The sequence below is a fragment of the Mauremys reevesii genome, linkage group 3 (assembly GCF_016161935.1).
Source record: "Mauremys reevesii isolate NIE-2019 linkage group 3, ASM1616193v1, whole genome shotgun sequence".
Classification (NCBI taxonomy): Eukaryota; Metazoa; Chordata; order Testudines; family Geoemydidae; genus Mauremys; species Mauremys reevesii.
The window spans coordinates 150,886,373-150,907,425 of NC_052625.1; the positions used below are offsets into that span (position 1 = coordinate 150,886,373).

Below are 21,053 nucleotides of genomic sequence, written 5' to 3' on the forward strand. Positions count from 1 at the left end.
CTCCTGAAGAACTAGAAACAAGGATATAATTTAAGTGTGTACTGCAAAACCAAGTTTTCTACAACATAGGTAGAAACCTATTGCATTCTGAAATGAACCTACATTTTTAGATCCTCTCGTTCTAAGGGAGCACAATTTCAATGTTTCAGAAGAGTCGTCACCTCTGGATGTTTTTCACCCAAATATTCCACTGACCAACCAATAATGTCATGACAGTGAGCAAGACAGTTTTACATAAAGACAACAGTCACACAAAAAGAAGGTTGAGCTAATTCCTGTCTGATTGATATGGAAGAGCAAACTGCAGGGGCATTCAACTGAATAGGTGATTCAGGTTTCCCACCACAACCCTCTCAGTGATGCCCCCAAGAAAGTAGCATCAATGCCCCACAGAGACTGTAATGTAATGACTGTTGTTCGTATTCAAGTAGAACTATGACTGGAAATCATTTTCCACATGTAGGGTTTAGTACAGGAGTGGACAAACTTTTTGGGCTGAGGGCCACATCTGGGTGGAGAAATTGTATGCAGGGCTACGGCGGGGGTTGGTGTGCGGGAGGGGACAGCGTGCAGGAAGGGGCTCAGGGCAAAGAAGTGTTGCCGGGTGTATTAGGGGGCTCAGAGAACGGGGTTGGGATGCAGGAGGGGTGAGGAGTACAGGAGGGGGCTCAGGGCAGGGGTGAAGACTGCAGCAGGGGGCTCAGGGCAGGGAGTTGGAGGGCAGGATACAGGAGGGGTTTGGACTCCAGCCCAGCACCGCTTACCTCAAGTAGCTCTGGGATGGCTGCAGTGCACACCAGGGCCAGGGCAGGCTCCCTGCATGCCTGTCCTGCCCCCAGCCCCGCTCCACTCCAGGAAGCTCTGCGGCCCCTGAGAGAAGAGGGACGGAGGGCTCCGCCTGCGCTGCCCTTGCTGCGACTCCAGGTACCTCCCCTGAAGCTCCCATTGACTGTGATTCCCCATTCCCAGCCAATGGGAGCTGTGGGGGGGACAGTGCCTGGAGGCAAGGGCAACGCATGGAGCCCTCTGCCTCCCACCCGGAAGCCACAGGGACAGGGTGCTGGCGGTGCCGCAGGCTGGATCCAAAGCCCTGAGGGGCGGGATCCAGTCTTCTGGTCATACTTAGACACCAACTTACCCACCTCTGGTTTAGGAGATGTGCCAGGGCAAGTTGTTGTCTATGTTCCCTCCTACTGTTGCACAAGGTGGCTTGACAATATGCTCATTTTACTTCCTTTGTAATGGAATGCCAAGCTTGCCTGTCATGGTCCATATCCTCCCACGTCATTAAGTCCAGACCAGCAGACTGTACAAGCTGCTTGATGCAATCTTTGTAGCGGAGTTAAGCAGTAGGAAGGTTGGACTTTCCATTTTCAAATTCACTATACAGAACCCCTTAGGCAGTCAATTGTTACCCATACGTATAACATGGCCAGCCCAGGTCATTTGCCTCCGTGCTAGCATAGCTTCCATGCTTAGCATGGCTGCCAGCTGTAGTACTTCACTGTTGGTGATTTTGTCAGACAATGTGATTCCCATCTTGCGGCATAGGTGGCATCATTGCAAACAGTTAAGTTTTTTAATAAGATGATAAAGGGCACAGGTCTCTAATTACTATACAAGACAAAGCAGCCCAACAGCTCTGTAAACTTGGTATTTTGTGGACACTTTGCACCTCTCTGCACCCCTCGTCTTGTCCATAGTCTTTCGGTAGACAACCAAAAACAGAGGCAGTTGACTAAGCATACTGAAAATTCTTTTTCAATGTTGATGTCATCAGTAACTGTGCTACCTAGGTAGCTGAAGGACTTGATATTGTTTAATTGGCAGCTGTTCAATTTTATTTCTGGCAGTGATGGAAGTGGTCAGAAGATGGTTGGTACAGGACTTGTTTTCTTCACATTAATACAGAGGCAAATAGATAAAGCATGGGCAAAGAAATTCAGCAAAACATTGCAGATCACTCTCGAAAAGGGCAACAAACGTTGAGTTGCCGGCATACAATAGGTACTTTACTTAACTTTGCTGGGATTTGCTTTTGGCCTTGAATCAGTGGAGGTTTAGAAGTCTACCATCAAAACATGTTGTTAGAGCAACACCTACAGTGGTAGTACGTGCGATGACTTCTAGCACTCTAGACAAGAGCAAAGTAAATAATGTAGAGGGCAAGCACACCGCCCTGTTTAACCCCAGCGGTTACAGGAAAGGGATCAGATGAGTTGGTACCAACTGGTACATGGGCCTACATGTTGTCATGGACGCAGCAGATAAGGTTGATTAGTTTGTCTGGGCAGCCAAACTTTGCAAGAAGGCACCAAAGAGCAAACATCTGACAGAGTCGAACGCCTTACTACAATCAACAAAGGCAACTAGAGGGGCATTTGTTGTTCAGCAGCTTTCTCCTGTAACTGGCATAAGGTAAATACATCGGCAGTGCTGCATGATGAATGAAAACAATACTGGGATTCAGGAAGTACATCAGCTGCAATAATCTGAAGCCTTTTCAGCAACAGCTCACCAAGGGTCTTACCAGCGATAGAGAGGAGCGAAATGCCATGATAATTGCCACAGTCGTGTCTGTACCCTATGCATTGGTAGATTGTAACAATTTTGGCATCTTTGAAACCCTGGGGTAAAATCTCATTTTCCCAGCAGAAAGTAAAATAGGTCTAGCAAAGCTTTGTTGAGTATAGAACCACAGTGTTTCAGCACTTCAGCTGGGATTCCATCAAGTAATTTGTGTGGAAATAATTAAATTTCAGTACCTATAGCTTTAAGATTGTAGCTACAGTACACAACATTTTAAGAACTCAGGACATGTGCCAATAAATTTTGCTTTAAAAATGTTTAATAGAAAATGGCTACAATACAAACCAATTCTTTTAAAAATTGACAACTTTAGAAGCCAGTTTTAACTAGACAATATTTAGTTTTGAAAAAATGATACTGACAAATTAGGGGCACAACAATTTTAGTTAGTTTTTAAATGTATATTTTTATTGCATTATCTTTTAAATGAGCACTTGATTATACACAGACACCCACACCAAAACGGTCATAATATTTAAAAAGTTACACACAATTACAATTGTGTGCATAATATATCTTAGCCAATTAATAGAGCTGTGATTATAGAAAGAAAAATAAAAAGTCTGGGGGAAAAAAAAGAAGTGTGATAGGCAAGATATGTTAGTGGAAAGAATATAAAGAAAGTTTGGAAGGACCAGATTAGTACTCACCGATGTAAGGATTTTAGAACTATATTGTAAGTCATTTCCCTTAGAAGAATTTCTATCATGCAAGAACATTTTGCAGCATCTCCCAGAATGGAGAATAAAAGTCCAGACTGCCTCTCCTCTGAAAGAACAGGGATCCCAATTCAGAGTATTTAAGAACATGTCTAATCTTAAGCACTTCAGTCAGAGGTGGCAAATGCCAGATTCTGCAAAGTGCTGAAGCTATTTTACATCAAGCAAGAAGGCAAATTATATACTGTGCCAGATTTGTTTCCATGCTTAATCCCCAGGGTAAGTGAGTTCTACTGTGGAGCCTTTCCTGAATCTCAAGCACCCATTTTCTGAGGTAGTTCACACCCAGATTAGGGCCCACCCTGAAGTATCATATGCCGGAAGGGGGCAGGGGGATCTGCTCAGACTGCAGAAATTTACAACTCAAGAGATGCTTTTGAATTTGGATAGTTTTCTCTAGAGAATCCCAGTCGTGGTCTTCCAACTCTCAGGAAAGATAGCAATAGGCTATTGCTATCTTTCCTGAGAGTTGGAACACTCAACAAGAACGCCTGCTAAGACAAGGGAGTTTGAAGATTCTCTCACCAGGTCCTCATTGAAAGGAGGGAGTGACTTAGGCTATGTCTACAATCATAAATGCTACAGTGGCACAACTGCAGCTAACCTCTAATGTAGATACTTGCTATAGCAATTAAATGGGTTTTTCTGTCACTGTAGAAAATCCACCCCCTTGAGAGGCGGTAGCTAGATTAACAAAGAATTCTTCGGTCAACATAGTGGTGTCAATACCAGGGCTTATGCCATCTTAAATGTCTTTTAGGGGTGTGACTTTTTCACACCCCTCTGCAAATCAGCTAGGTTGACCTAAATTTTAGGTGTGGGTGAGGCCTTATTCTTTTGTCTAAAGCTTTAGTGACTATTTTGTCTCTGTGCTCATCAAAGAGATCAACATATCTGGAAGGATATCAGATGTTAGCCTACAATTCCAACTTTCTTTGAGTGGACCTTTTCAGGACGTGTTTTTGGAAGTTTTGAACACACACAGCAAAACAGAGTCAGGTGAAATATCGGTCCTGGAAAAAATGATAAGAAAACCTAGTTTAAAGTAGGCTCTCTGTAGTTATTTTGTTTTGGTTTTGTTTGGCTATATATGTGAATGCATGCATGCTCACCATGGCTTTGCAGGTGAGCACAAAAAACAATAAAACAAAAACCTTGCAGAGCTGAAGAGGTGTATAATTCTTCCTCACCTGTTTATGAGGATTTAATTAAGGTGGAGTGGGAATTCCCCATCAGGAAGTACTTGTACTTAAGTCCTAAAAGGTCTTCATTACTCTATGTAAGATTATGCCTGTTGCAGTCTCCTTAGTAAATAACACATTTATACCAACTGAGGGAGAACGCCTGCCAAACACAGGCAGGAGGATAAAATCATCACTCAGACTAAACTTGGATACAGCAGCCTCAGCCTTGACATTACTGGCTGTAGTCTCTTACTCTGGAAACCTTAGATCAGAGTAAATTATCTCCATCAAAGCCCCAGCTTTAGACACTTATTTACTTTCGAGAATCTAGAGGGGAGACTCTTTCTTGAGTTTTAAGATTTTATGCTGCCTTTTAAGAGCTGATTGTGAGCAATATCATTCACCAACATGAGAAATGGGGGTGGCACTGTGAGGTGGAAATAGCATTAACAGGGAGATTAAAAGGACAATCTACAGACATGTATCCTGCATGTTTTCCTAAGGAAAATCATAGCCACATTATGATGTCCTATGGGACCCATGGAAACTAGGAGAAAAGAGATCTGAATCAATTCAATCCCTTTTACTTTATCTGGGCTAAGCAGAGGCTGACCACATAGAACAAGGAATAAGCCAGTGCCACTGGAGAGGATGCTTGGTATCAAAGTTTGCAGGAACAGAGGACAGAGTTAAAACAGCCTGTAGGAAGAGCAGATCCTCTGAAGCCTTCTCACCATCTCATCACAGACCTTACCCATCTGCTGGCTATTAGCATGGATTTCTTCCTCCAGGTTGTACTGGTGAGGGAGGTGGGGGGGGGCCTTACCTTGCCTTCCCCTGAAATTCAGGAGGCTCCAGTGAACTGTTCCTGCTCACTCTGTAAGCCATGAAAATAGGGATTCCCAAGTCTATGGAGGAACTATGGGGGCTGGAGGAAAACAAAAACAAAACTTCTCTTCAGTTCCATGCCACTGATTCTAGACTGGTCTCAGTTAAGGGAGATTCCATGCAGCTTGCGCCGTGTCCACACATCAGTTGGGAGCTACGTTTCAAAGCAGTCTGATCAACTCTTGGCATGGACCTTGCCCACAGGCTAGAGGGGAGACAAGTTCCTGCAGCCTGTCATTTCTGAGGGAGGGTGGGGAGGGGCTGTCCTTCAAACCCTCTTCAGAAAACCACAATTCTTTTTAGTTTAGCAATTTTAAGAAAAGCCTTAAAGCCAATGAAGAAACAGACCTTCAGTTAAAAATTCTGGGAAAATTCTGCTACCAAGAGAGACATGAAGTCTGTCATGTGTGCCATTTGGAGACAGAATTTTGGAGAGTTCTTCCTGAGGAGCAGTCTTAAACTCAAGCTGAAAGCAAGGATCTGCTCTGCCCCCAGTTGCCATGCAATCGGGGAACTCCCCACTGTCAAGACTGACATGGAGTGGATAGAAATCTAGAGGAATTAAAAAAAAAATTAATTCTACATCATTTTTACTGGGGGGGAGGAGGGAAGGCAAGAATTAAGGGAAAAGACTAGAGCATTCTCATCTACCTTCATATTGCCTACAGCAACTGTTGACAACATATTCTCCAATGCTTCATTAAGGCTTTCAACTTCCATATCTAATAGAGTGAAAATTTGAAGTGTTGGGTATCTAAAACAAAACTTTCACAGTAACCTCATATGCTTTTATATCAATTACAGTTAAACCTCGCAATAACGTGCCCCGCCATAACGCGAAATCACACATAACGCAATCACAGGTTGGCTCCCCTTTAAGGTATAATAGAGTATGGTACTGTACCAATGATCCCCAACACCATGGCAGGGGAGAGAAGCTGCAGCCCCGCACCTGCCAGGGACAGAGAACTCCGGGGCTGCGGGTGCTGGTGCTCTGTCCCCAGCAGGTGCTGGGCCGCGGCTTCTCTCCGGCTTCAAGAGGAGCTGCGGCTCCCCGCCTGCTGGGGACAGGGAGAACTGGCGTCCACAGCCCCGGAGTTGTCTGTCCCCAGCAGGCGGGGAGCCGCGGCTCCTCTCCCCTGCTGGGCACTAGGGGGTGCACATCAATGCACAGTGTTGGGGACCACTGACAAACCCCACTATACCGCGACCCTGCATTTATCGCAATTGAAGTTTTTGGACCCCAAACATCGTGTTATAGTGGGGATTCACTGTATATCCAAAGATCAATGCATCTGATTGTCACATATTTCATGCATTTGGTAGGTTATTCTGCCTTAACACTGCAGTTATCAGTTGGGGAATGGATTCCTTTTGGGTACTTGTTGGAGATGGAAGTGAAAGCTCAGTGGAGCACTGTAAGTTTATCAACTTCAATGTTGTAGACAACATGAAGGTAGAAAAGAATAAGTCTTTCCCTTTAAATTTCTTATTGCTCCAATTTTAATGTTTTGGGTAGAGGGAATGCAGCCTTCCATGATCTTATCTGATACTCAACATAGTTTAGTTCGCTAATTTACTACCTAGAAAGCGATGCAAGGATTTTGAGCGAGCAATACTTGACATGAGAGCATCTTGTTAATTAAATGTAGGCTCTAGCATGCATTTTGAGTTTATGTAAACATTTCTTTCCACTACTTTCTACTTGTTACTACTTCAGTCTCTATGCTTTGTTAAATAAACAAATTTTATTTCACAATCACACACAGCACTTAGATATGTTTAAAGTGGAGCAGTTATCTGATATGGAAGCAGTAAGCTGGGGTAAACTGTTTCTTTGGAAGCAGCGCATCTACAAATACCACAAGTTTCCAGTGGACCAGGGGCTTGATACTCCAAGGAGATGCTCAGAGGGCTTGAGGGTTTGGAATGCACTGTTGCTAACCTGTAGAATGACTGCGAGGCCTAGGGGGAGTGCTTGTGGTGGCCATGGCCTGTAATGTTCGGAGACTGACCCACAGGAGGCACAGACAAGACTTCCTCATTCTAAGGGCAGATGGTAGTGAGGTGCCTCAAAACTCTGGGTACCCCTGGGAAGCGTCACAACAGTGACTGGTAGGATTACCCAATCTGCCTAACTCCTGTTTTCATTAGGAGTTTGGTACTTTAAAATCCCACTACATTTAAAAATCCAGACCAAAGTGACCAAAAGTAAATAATTAAATGAGTAAATTCACTAACTACAGTTAATACTTCCTTTGTTTACTAAACCACTTAGCTTTAAATGCAAAATACGTTTTGACAGACTTTATTTAATCAGCACATTTAAGGGTAGCTTAACTTAACTAATAGTTTACTGCGGACCCCAATCCAAAGTGACTTGTTAATGTTTTCAGGAACAAAACAAATCAGGCATGCTGTTAATAGTGGATAATAGCCTACAAATAAGTATATGGATGGCCACCAGGTGATTTTTAAAAATACTGATAAATATTAGAAATTATTCATCCAAATATATGCATTCAAAGTACATTTTCCCTTAGTCTCCTATTTTATAAGGTGTCAGTCTTCTAAGTCAGGGAATAGAAACAACAACATTGTTAGGAGCTGGGTGAAACCTCGTTATGGGTGAATTAAAATCTCATTTACATTTATTTGTGTGAATACACCCTTCAATTAAACTTAAGTGTAAAAAATAATTTAACACAAGCCTCCGACTAAAACTAAAGGGTTATGTGACCCCACCCAGGAGTCTGGAGTGTGTGGGCAGAGAGGTTTTTGCTGAGTATTGTTTTGGATAAGGGGTCAGTATCTGGAACACACAACTAGAGTGCACCAGAGACGACCTGAAAAAACCCAAGAAGTCTAAGCACACAGTGTGAAACAGAGGTTTTAGGTAAGGGTGCCAGCTGACAGGAAGAGGGGGAAAAAAAAAAAAAGTTTGGCTGTAAAAAAAAAAAAAAAAAAAACTGAAAAAAAACCACCGCTTCCTTTTGCCTTTGTTTCCTCCCTGCATTCAGAGAAGCAGAACTTTGTACGTGCTTGTAAATAAACATGATAGCATCATAGAAAACATCAGACTCCATCAATTTCTACCCCCAACTAGAACTTACAGTACCCAAACTTTGACTAGCCATACCAGTCAGAAAGGGGCAACATTATGTTGCTTACGTGCCAACCGCTCACTATGAATAGTAAATAATAAATGAACAGTTTGAAAACCACCCCTTGGCTTTTCTTTTGCATAACTATTCTTCAAAAACAAATATTTTTTTTATAAATCAGGATCTAAGCACAGACAGAAAAAAAAAAAAGTTACATCTGTATGGCTAGTGATCCGGCGCTATGCAATTCCCTGCTCCTATAAAAGACCATCATCATTTGACTGGTATGCTTATGTAGTCCAAGCAGAAAGTTTATGGGTTTCATAGGAGAACCTGTGGCTTTTCCTTTTCTTCTCTTACAATTTATTCTTAAAATGGAACTGCTTACAGAGAAGCAGTTAAGAAGTCATTTTAAACAAGATGCTATGTGACCACCAACTTTAGTATCGATTTTGGGAGCAATAATCAGCAGGTGATGTTAATCATATCAGGTCTGAAATTATGAGAACCAGAGGAAATGTAAAAGCTTTAGACACTAAGCAAATGTTGCCTTTGTAATAGGAGGAGATGTACAGTGAATTTTTGCATCTGAATTGCAGACTGCTGATTGCAGACCCACTTATGAACTGCAGGATCCATCACAGCCATCATCAAAAGAGCCAAGCTTGTGCAATTACATACATGGTAACAGTAATAATCAAACTGCGTATCTATTTTTAGAGACTGCAGAAAGACAGTTAGGTACAAAATAGAACCTAGCCTAAGTACCTGCAAAAGCAGCAACTGAAAGTGCACCATAGTTTCCCAGAGTTTGATACAATAGCTCGGAATGTCAGGTTGAAGTAAATAGAGTACCACCGATACTATAAGATTTTCTTACATGCTTATGTGTAAAAATACATTAAAAAAAGTAACTTTCATGCAAGCTTTGCAATGTGCATATAGGAAGGTGTTATCCCTTCTTTAACATAAGGAAACTCAAGATACATAGCAGTTAAGTAGCTTCCTCAAGAAAGTCAGTGATATAGGCAGGAACAGAACCGGGAGGATTAAATTCTGTTAATTAAAAGAGAAGTAAAATACCTCTTCATGTTGTCTACTGTTGGATGTTTAAGTGTGCAGAAGTCAGGAAGGGGAAAGGCGTGTAGAAATTTTGCTAGCTGAAAAAATAAGACATATTCCAAAAGAAAAACTTTAAGGGGTGGAAGGGAGACAGGAGGGTGAAGAGAAAATATTTACAGAGCACTGCTGACTAGATCCTATATGGGGAGACAACTTTGCTGCTTTACAGATCTGTGTTAAGGAAACATCACCGAGGAGGTATCTTCACTGCAGAATTAACCCAGGTGACCAGCACCTAAATCTGAACACCAACGTTAGCCCAGACATACTGCAAAACCATACCCAAGTTACTGAGTCCTACTGGTGCTTCACTCACCCATGTGCTAGTAGGACTTCTGGGTACATATTCCATTGTTCTTTGTTCTGCAGTATGCCAAGGAGCTCTATGGATTTTTTTCCCCAGTGAACTATGGGAGGACACTAGAGGATTGTCAGCATTTGAGTGACAGCCTGAATCACCACGGCAAAGTAGATGGGTTAACAGACCAAATTAAAGCCTCTCTTAGGTTTTAGTTTATACCTCAGGATGGGCCAGCCCACCCTAAGTTAAGAGCCCCAATTAAGAGAAGTGGAGAAGTGTTTGGAGGGAAAACCTGGGTAAGCACTTTAGTGAAGAGTGTCCTAATTTCTGGCTAACAAGGTCAAAGCAACAAGAAACACAACTAATTTAGAAAACATCCTCTTTGTTAAAGCATCACCCAGAAAATTATTGGCAAAAGAAACTAGAAACATGGAGCTTTTAAGTGCTTTTAGTCAGCTTTAAATTCAAGAAATTTTAACATATAACATACTTCATGAGCTTGAACACACAAGCACGGAGAAAACATTGGTAGGATGATAACCTTAATAAGCTTCTCTCCCCCATAATCCTGAATAGAAATTTTGGGTGAAGTCCACAGTACTACCTTATTTTGGTAAAAACTGGAATAAGGTAGACCAATGTTAGGGCAGGAAGCTCACAGGAACGCCGTTCATAACCACATTAATCCCCTAAATCACAGGGGGCTTTGTATTGTGTCAAACCCCACATGAACCTGATGACCTGAGGCTTCAGACACATTGACCTACTTGTGCTAACCCATGGTAAGACAAAACAGCTGCTAAGGGTTTTAATTTGCTAGTATTTATAATTTAGATTTTCTTTTAAAATATATATATAAAATAGAAACTTTGACATCCCTGGAAAAGTTCAAAACAACTTTTAAAGAAGCAAAAGGCAGCAGTTTTCTCAAACAAAAAGGAGAGATAACTCCTTCCAAGCAACCACCAACTCCCTTCCTTGCTCTCCCGAGTCCTTAGAGAGATGCTTTTTAGCATATCCTGAAGATTAACGCATGGTAGATTCAGAAAAAGCAGAGAAAGTAGTCAAACAGGGAAAATACAGGGGCCCAAATGACCCTGTCTGCACCACACACCAAATTTATCCTCCTACGTTATTGCAAAAGCTTCTGGTAGATGACGTTTAGAAAAGCTAAGACAACACAAGCTTCCTCAAACTCTCTACCCAGTTGAGAACCAAGCAATCGGGGAAAGAGGATCCTACTGCAGGACAGTGTTGGGTTGAAAGTGGTAGTTTTAAACAGGATGCCAAATAATTTTATTTTAAAAATTACTAAAAATATATGTATTGTGTAGAGAAGCAATAAATAGTAGGCCAACTCTTACTATCTGCTTCTCTTACTGCCAACTCAGGTGTGTGGCTCTCTGTGTTTAATCACATGGGTATTTTTACATAACTTCAGGGATACCATGATCAAAACTAAGCAAAATAATCGTAATAAAATAAATGATTAACAAAGAAAATATTAAACAAAATATCACAAATGAATTCTAGGAATATCCTAGTTGAAGTTAATTTTATAATTCCTCTAAAAATGTGATGCAGGAAAGAAAACCACGCATAGTTGGAAGTGTTTTCAACTTTTCTTGGGTCTCCAATTCTTAAGATGACAAAAGCTTCTTCTGAAATGTGTATTTGCAAATATTTTGTATCTAAATGAAAGCCCTTGTACAAGCTACACCACTGACTTGGCAGCATGAGAAATAATTAGGCCTGGTCTACAGAACAAAGCTAGGTTGATGCAAGTTGCCTTGTAATGACTCTGTCTGTGAGCTCCAGGTCTAGACACGGTTAGCAGGGGAGAGGCAGGCGATGTCTGCTGCAGCCTGGAGCACGCTCATTTCCCTCTGCCCCCAGAGGTGACACATACCTGTGGCGGGGGGATGGGGGGAGGAGACACGTACCCCCCACCCATTTCTCCGGACACCTCTGGCATAGATGCCCAGACGCGAGGAGGCAGCAGTCCCCCTGACAGCAGCACTCTCAGTGTATCCTTGCAGCATGGGGAGGGAGAAAGCAGCAGGCTGCTGGCTGACTACCAGCTGAGCTCCTCCTTCACCATAAGGGGCTACTTTGCCTTCTCTGCTGAAAGAGAGTGCACAAGGAGGGCTCCGTGGTGCCATCTCCCACTCAGGCGGCCCTGGCTCCACCCTTGCTGGGACCCAGGAATAAGCCAATCAGCGTGGCAATCTTTGAATTTTTTTAGCACACAACTGGCCCACAGCTGTGTGCTAACTGGGCTGCAAGCAACCTGCAGGTTGAGAACCACTGCCATACAGTCATAACAGTTTGGACAGTAAGGGCTTAGAAATCTATTCCTAATAGCAAAATGTCCCTCAACTGCCCCCAGAGAGACCTGGACATCACCTGTTACCAAGATGTGATGAAAGAGAGCCCACAGTGCCTGCCACTTCTGGAATTTCAGTGACGAGTTGTTTTTTTCATTAGAAATATGCCACAAATTATAAATGCAGTTGCAGCAATAAGCCCCATTATGGTTGCTGATACTCTTGCATATCTTTTCTGCCTGACCCTGCCTTAGAGCAGGATATTTATGTTTTGCTAAATTAACCCTAAAATGGATAAGACAGACCGACACAGCATTTAGAACTACCATATTAACAGAAATAGCAGTTATGAATCTTGAAACATCTTTTCCAGGCAAATACAGTTATGTCATTAGATATCATCCCCACCCCACAATATTCTTGGTACAGTGTTCAAAAGCTGTATTTCATTCCCCACTCCCTTCCCCCCCCCCCCCCCAGTATTGGCATGTCACTAGTTACTGCAGTGCAATTTAATTATAAGACTCCAACATTCGTAGTTTTACCATAAAATGCACTAATTCAATTTTCATGTATAGTTAATTCAATTTAACAATGAAATATTCTTATGCATCACGGAAAACAGAGTACCATTTTTGACATCTCATCTAGAACAAAAATTGCTTCAACCAACAATTGCCTTCATCAATACACTAAATTTTCTTTTAACTTACAATAGCCATGCTCCAAAAATCTTCTAAAAAGAGTTACTTATTCTCACACACTCTTTCTATAGTAATCAAGTACCCACTAACCATTCTATATTCTGTTTTGTATTAGGCTCTAGCTCCGAGAGAATGGATCCTGCTATCTGGCACTTCCCACCAATGCCATGTAGGCAGACTGAACAATAAATACAAAAATCATTTATGCCATAGGCATTGGTGTAGCAAGGTAAAAATATCTCCTTCCATGCCAGAGAGATTTATATTATTTGCAATCTGTTGCAGAGAATATTTACCAAACCTCACTAGTTTGCTGTTAAATTAAATCCAGGTGCTGGGATATCAACAAAAATGTAGAACACTATATCTTACCATATGGGGGGGGGGGAATATATAGTGAGCTGTTACTTTCTATACCCTACTATAAAAAAAGGGAAGAAAACAAGAATCTCACACTATTATGGATAAAGAAATCACTCTCTCACATGCTGTCTTCTGACTTGTCACTGGCAAGTAAGTTTGTGTCCTGTGGGTAAACAGGACACAAATCATAACAAATAATTGGTTTATCATTAAACAAAATATTTTCAGATCAAATTAAAACAGGAAAAGAGACCACTAAAGGCCTTCCTGCTCCTATTCAGGCAGCTTCATATGTAGACAATTCAGTAAATTCCTTGATCTGACTATAAGGCAGAAACCAGTCAAGAGAAATTGAAATGAACAAAACAAAAATCACATAAAACAGATCAAATTAATTCTAAAATAGTAACTATCACTCTCAAGGATCTGTGTGATATGCAAGGTGTGGAGAGAAAGATTTTAAAATCTCAGTCTAAATGTTTGAAGCCAGCCTTTACAGTATCCTAGAAGTATTAATGTCTCTTATTAGCTCAGCTGCAGTCACCAAGGGTATGTCTACACTGCATTTAAAAACCCTACAGCTGGCCCGTGCCAGCTGACTTGGGCTAAGGGCTGTTTAATTGTGGTTTAATGTTAGACATTCAGGCTCGAGCTGCAGCATGAGCTCTGGGACTCTCTCACTCCATACCCAACCATAAACATGACAATTTTCTGTGAGCCCAAGACAGCTGGCAAGGGCGAGCTGTAGGTTTTTAATTGCAGTGTAGACATACCCTTAGATACGGTTGGAGGCTTAGATGCAGTTGGCTTCAGAGAGAAAAAAGTTTGAATGAATGATTTAAATTCCTGCTCCTTCCCCACCCCCCTTTTGCAGTAGTTGGAGTTTCTAGCAATTCCCTCACAAATCACGTCGTCTTAAGTTCTTTATCCCAAAAGTTAAAAGGCCTATACTTAGCTTTGATATTTATAGGTCTTAATGCTCTGTCTGGCCCAGTACAGTCTAAGCAAGTCAAAACAACCACCACCTCTTCTGGGCAATATCAACAACTACAAATCTGAAGTAGAATCGAGATGTGGCTCTTTCAATAATGTCCTGAATCCATAAAAGGATCAGTGGACCATGTAGAATAACCAAATGTTGTGAAAAGGTAGTCAATTTTACAAATGTGCTGAGGTGACACATTTTAAAGCTGAAATCTAACAAATTAGATTTGCCAATTGGATAAGTGTTATAGCCAATATTAGAATGGAATCTAATAAGATAACCCCTTTTATTGAGTCCATGGAGCATTAGCTTACTAATTTAACACTAAATTCTTTTCAGGTCAACTTTTAACTTAAACAATAATCTTTTTAAATTGAGACACTTGATTATTCTTAACCAATCAACAATTTATTAATTCACGCAGAATCACAGCAATATACAATCAGTTTATCAATCCAGCGTAGTTAGAACCAATGTTCTAGTTATGTATTGCGCACACCAATAGATAGAGTCTTGCAAGCAATTGTCAAAGACTAGGGTTGAGGCTCAGCATTACATCAAGGACCAATTATCAGAGGGGTAGCCGTGTTGGCTGCTTTTACAGATTCAGACTAAGAGTCCTGTGGCACCTTATAGATTAACAGACGTATTGGAGCATGAGCTTTCATGAGTGAATACCCACTTCGTCATGGTATTCACCCACGAAAGCTCATGCTCCAATACGTCTGTTAGTCTATAAGGTGCCACAGGACTCTTTGCTGCTTTTATCAAGGACCAATGTAAATCACCTAGATTTCTTATTAGATTTATTTATGATATAATTGTCCCAGTATTTCTTTAAGGAGTAAGATGTATTTGTCATTTATACATTTAAGAATGGTGGTCCCTGCTATTGGAATGGACTGGTCCATAATAGACAAGTTTAGAACATACGATAAAAAAAATTACTTCCGTTTTTCTTTACATTAACTTACACATCACATTGTCAGAACTAATCGAAAATGTGAGGGGGTTTGGTTTACATTTTCCCTTATTCAGATTCAACAAAAGTATATTGCTTTTAAAAATTATAGAATACAGTGCTGATTTATCACAAACAACTATGGTATAAAAATAATTAATTTTATTTAGATAGTGCTGGATTCAGAAAAGCAGTCAAACAGTTTTTGCAGAACATGTAAAAGAATTTGGGCATTGTATAAAAGAATTCAACACATGTAATGAAGAAATTTCCATACACAACACATACAAATGAAAAAAACGTGCAATTTTTAAAAACGGAAGGTGATAAACATGGGGCTAAAAACCATCATTATTAAACTGTTGCTTTTTTTAGAAAAAGCTTTGAAGAGAAAAAACAAATAGCTTTTAGTGTCAGGTAATTAATTTCACATTTTAGGACCCACCACAAAAAAGCATGATCATCTGTTGACTTCAGGTATAACAGCTAAAACTTTGAACAGCAGATATTGTGTGAGAGAGTATAGATCAGTACAAAGCTCCAGAAAGAGGTCACATACGTAGCAAGATCCAACCTTGTTGACAGCTATAACACCTCTTTTTAGCGATCCATGGTGTGTTCCATGCTTGGACATGAAACGAGGAAACAATATATTCAGAATATTTCAACTGGCTGACTACAATGCTATCTGATGTCTTGTATTCAGAACACTTGCAAAAATGTTCATATTGTTTCATCCTTGTCATCAGCCTATGCACTAGTCTGTTAAATATTTGGCACATCATCATGTGAACAGGTGTAAGAATTCCACTGAAATACTGTTAAATAAAAGGGGAGAGGGGGGCTGCTACCTAGAAACAATTGAATTTCAGAACCATCCCCCCCTCTAGAAAAGCTAGTGTGTAATTGCCAACACCAAGCATTCAAAAATCTTAAATCAAGCTGCCCCCATGATAGTACAATCTATCATGAAAGTTGAACTTACAAATGTAGAATTATGTACAAAAAACTGCATTCAAAAATAAACAATGTAAAATTTTAGAGCTCACAAGTCCACTCACTTCTACTTCTTGTTCAGCCAATCACTCAGACAAACAAGTTTGTTTACATTTGCAGGGCATAGTGCTGCCTGCATCTTGTTTACAATGTCACCTGAAAGTGAGAACAGGCATTCTCAGGGCACTATTGTAGCCAGTGTCGCAAGATATTTACATGCCAGATGTGTTAAAGATTCATATGATACATATCTTCATGCTTCAACCATAATTCCAGGGGACATGTGTCCATGCTGATGACGGGTTCTGCTCGATAACAATCCAAAGCAGTGCAGACCAACGCATGTTCATTTTCATTATCTGGAGTCAGATGCCATCAGCAGAAGGTTGATTTTCTTTTTTGGTGATTCAAGGTCAGTAATTTCCGCATCAGAGTGTTGCTCTTTTTAGACTTCTGAAAGCATGCTCCATACCTCGTCCCTCTCGGATTTTGGAAGACACTTCAGACTCTTAAACCTTGGGTCAAGTGCTGTAGCTATATTTAGAAAGCTCACATTGGTACCTTCTTTGTGTTTTGTGAAAACTGCAGTGTAAGTGTTCTTAAAATGAACAAAATGTGCTGGGTCATCATCTGAGACTGCCATAACATGAAATATATGGCAGAATGGAAATAAAATAGTGAAGGGGACATACAATTCTTCCCCAAGGAGTTGTCACAAATTTAATTAACACTTAAAAAAAAAAAAAAGAGCATCATCAGCATGGAAGCATGTCCTCTGGAATGGTGGCCAAAGCATGAAGTGGGTATACGAATGTTTAGCATATCTGGTACGTAAATACCTTGAAATGCCGGCTACAAGAGTGCCATACAAATGTCTGTTCTCACTGTCTGGTGACATTGTAAAGAAGAAGAGGGCAATATCATACCCTGTAAATGGGAACAAACTTGTTTGCCTTAGGGATTGGTTGAACAAGAAGTAGGACTGAAAGGACTTGTAGGCTCTAAAGTTTTACATTGTTACATAAGTGCACTCAAAAAAAACAATCTACATTTGTAAATTGCACTTTCATGACAGAGATTGCACTACAGTACTTGTATGAGGTGAAGTGAAAAATACTTTCTTGTTTATCATTTTTACAGTGCAAATATTTGTAACCAAAAATGTATACTTTGACTTCAATTACAACACAGAATACAATATATATGAAAATGTAGAAAAAACATTCAAAATATTTGATTAATTTTAATTGGTATTCTATTGTTTAACAGTGCAATTAATCACTATTAATTCTGAGTTAATCGTGTGAGTTAACTGCGATTAATCAACAACTCTAAATAAAACCCTTTGTCCTCATGGAGGTAATACGGAATAGGATTTTTCCTTAAAATAACTGAATTTTAGAGAATACCACCAATTACTGCATTGTCCACTATCGTGGAACAGCATCATCCATTACATAGTTAAGGCTGAAGCTAGTTCCTTTTTAGATTCGATTTTCAACACCGCCCACAGTACCCTAAAACAAACCCCATCACCCTGCCTGCCATATTTCATCCTGGGGAAGACTGGCAAATAAGACAGTTAGAGAGTTTGAAATATTAACTGCTCACTTTTGTAAAGCTTGAAAATATTATCCAAATTTGTTTCTTGTTGAGAAGTGGCTTTCAGGTTTGTTGATGTCGATTTTGTTTTTTTTTAAAAAACTGTATGAAAAGCAGTCTTTATTAATAGAAACTGACCCACTTCTGAAATGATTCCAGAAAACACATGAAATGCATAAACTGAATAGGAAATCAGCGGAAGTGCGGTGGAACAGAGGACCACAAAAAGACATGGACTGGCAAGCTGAGGCTTGAAAGGAGAAACTAAATGGATTCTTCGCTTCAGTCTTCACGGCTGAGGATGTTAGGGAGATTCCCAAACCTGAGCTGGCTTTTGTAGGTGACAAATCTGAGGAACTGTCACAGATTGAAGTATCACTAGAGGAGGTTTTGGAATTAATTGATAAACTCAACATTAACAAGTCACCGGGACCAGATGGCATTCACCCAAGAGTTCTGAAAGAACTCAAACGTGAAGTTGCGGAACTATTAACTAAGGTTTGTAATCTGTCCTTTAAATCGGCTTCGGTACCCAATGACTGGAAGTTAGCTAATGTAACGCCAATATTTAAAAAGGGCTCTAGGGGTGATCCCGGCAATTACAGACCGGTAAGTCTAACGTCGGTACCGGGCAAATTAGTTGAAACAATAGTAAAGAATAAAATTGTCAGACACATAGAAAAACAAACTCTTGAGCAATAGTCAACATGGTTTCTGTAAAGGGAAATCGTGTCTTACTAATCTATTAGAGTTCTTTGAAGGGGTCAACAAACATGTGAACAAGGGGGATCCGGGGGACATAGTGTACTTAGATTTCCAGAAAGCCTTTGACAAGGTCCCTCACCAAAGGCTCTTACGTAAATTAAGCTGTCATGGGATAAAAGGAAAGGTCCTTTCATCGATTGAGAACTGGTTAAAGGACAGGGAACAAAGGGTAGGAATTAATGGTAATTCTCAGACTGGAGAGGGGTAACTAGTGGTGTTCCCCAAGGGTCAGTCCTAGGACCAATCCTATTCAATTTATTCATAAATGATCTGGAGAAAGGGGTAAACAGTGAGGTGGCAAAGTTTGCAGATGATACTAAACTACTCAAGATAGTTAAGACCAAAGCAGATTGTGAAGAACTTCAAAAAGATCTCACAAAACTAAGTGATTGGGCAATAAAATGGCAAATGAAATTTAATGTGGATAAATGTAAAATAATGCACATTGGAAAAAATAACCCCAACTATACATACAACATGATGGGGGCTAATTTAGCTACAACGAGTCAGGAAAAAGATCTTGGAGTTATCGTGGATAGTTCTCTGAAGATGTCCACGCAGTGTGCAGAGGCGGTCAAAAAAGCAAACAGGATGTTAGGAATCATTAAAAAGGGGATAGAGAATAAGACTGAGAATATATTATTGCCCTTATATAAATCCATGGTACGCCCACATCTCGAATACTGTGTACAGATGTGGTCTCCTCACCTCAAAAAAGATATTCTAGCACTAGAAAAGGTTCAGAAAAGAGCAACTAAAATGATTAGGGGTTTAGAGAGGGTCCCATATGAGGAAAGATTAAAGAGGCTAGGATTCTTCAGTTTGGAAAAGAGAAGACTAAGGGGGGACATGATAGAGGTATATAAAATCATGAGTGATGTTGAGAAAGTGGATAAGGAAAAGTTATTTACTTATTCCCATAATACAAGAACAAGGGGTCACCAAATGAAATTAATAGGCAGCAGGTTTAAAACAAATAAAAGGAAGTTCTTCTTCACGCAGTGCACAGTCAACTTGTGGAACTCCTTACCTGAGGAGGTTGTGAAGGCTAGGACTATAACAATGTTTAAAAGGGGACTGGATAAATTCATGGTGGCTAAGTCCATAAATGGCTATTAGCCAGGATGGGTAAGAATGGTGTCCCTAGCCTCTGTTCGTCAGAGGATGGAGATGGATGGCAGGAGAGAGATCACTTCATCATTGCCTGTTAGGTTCACTCCCTCAGGGGCACCTGGCATTGGCCACTGTCGGTAGACAGATACTGGGCTAGATGGACCTCTGGTCTGACCCGGTACGGCCTCTCTTATGTTCTTAGTAGTGAATGGGGGCGGAGGACCAGGAAGCACATGAAACTGTGGAAGGGAGCCATGCTCCTCATTCTCAGAATGGGAGACTAATGCTGAGGAAGGCAAGAGGAGGGGACAGAAAATTCCTGGATATGAAGGGGATATGACAGAGCATTAATCAGAGTATAAAATAGGGCAGTGTGAAAAAAAGACATGGGGGGTGTACATATGCATCTGAAACTTGAGAAAACATAAGCCTCACCTAGATTTAAAAAAGCCTATTCCCCTACAATCCAAAAATCAATTTAACCCCCACCAGCTACCCAAGTTCACACTGCATATACACTAGGTCATAAGTAGCATTTCAAATTGAATTGACTAACTTTGTTTAAAATAAAACCAAATCTTTATTCACTTGCTTAGAAAAGGTCAGAGGGGGTCAGGGGAAGGCAGATACTTAAAGTTCTCCATGTGAATAAAAGCTTCACTCTCCTTCTTTCCAATCTATCCTACACTACTCATATTCCACCCCAAGTAAAACTCCTACTACCACCATCTTCCCTACCTCTGATGCTGAGAGTTTGAAAAAAATCTAACCACCCAGGGCAAGGAGGATACTTTCCCACACAAATATCATCAGCTTCTACAGAACCTAAATTTCATTAACAAAAAACAAAAACAAAAACAAAAAAACCCTATTCTACAGCCCTCGCATTTCCAAAGAATTCTCCAAATGTGAATTGAGTGTAAAGTGATAAAGTACTGTCTTCCAGAGTCCTCCCGCAGGCAAGTCCAAAGCCTCTGCTGCCGCTAAGAGTCAGTCTTGTCAGTTTTTAATGTTAGTCAGAAATCTGTGGCCAGAATGACATTAATAGGAATCTATTTCATTCTGCATCTGCTTAGGAAGTGCTCACCAGCTGAGAGATCAGCTTTGGAAAAATTCCCATGATGAGGCCCTAAAAAAGAAGCTTGGGAAGAGAGAGAGAGAACCCCAACACATTCTTGTAGTAGCCAGGAGACTGAGATAAAAAAGAAAAGAAAAGGCTACCAGTCAGACATTGCGCATTTCAGAGTGCTTCAAAAGTATCTGATTCAATAAGTCCTCACTTAAAGTCATCCCAATGTTGTTTCATTGCCGATCAATTAGAGAACATGCT

General features: G+C 40.6%; 1 protein-coding gene across 8 annotated transcripts in view; it reads right to left on the reverse strand.

Annotated features, from left to right (window-relative positions):
• The window catches only part of SENP6 (SUMO specific peptidase 6), a 191,784-nt gene that overhangs the window by 147,956 nt on the left and 22,775 nt on the right, over positions 1-21,053 (reverse strand). The window lies entirely within an intron of this gene.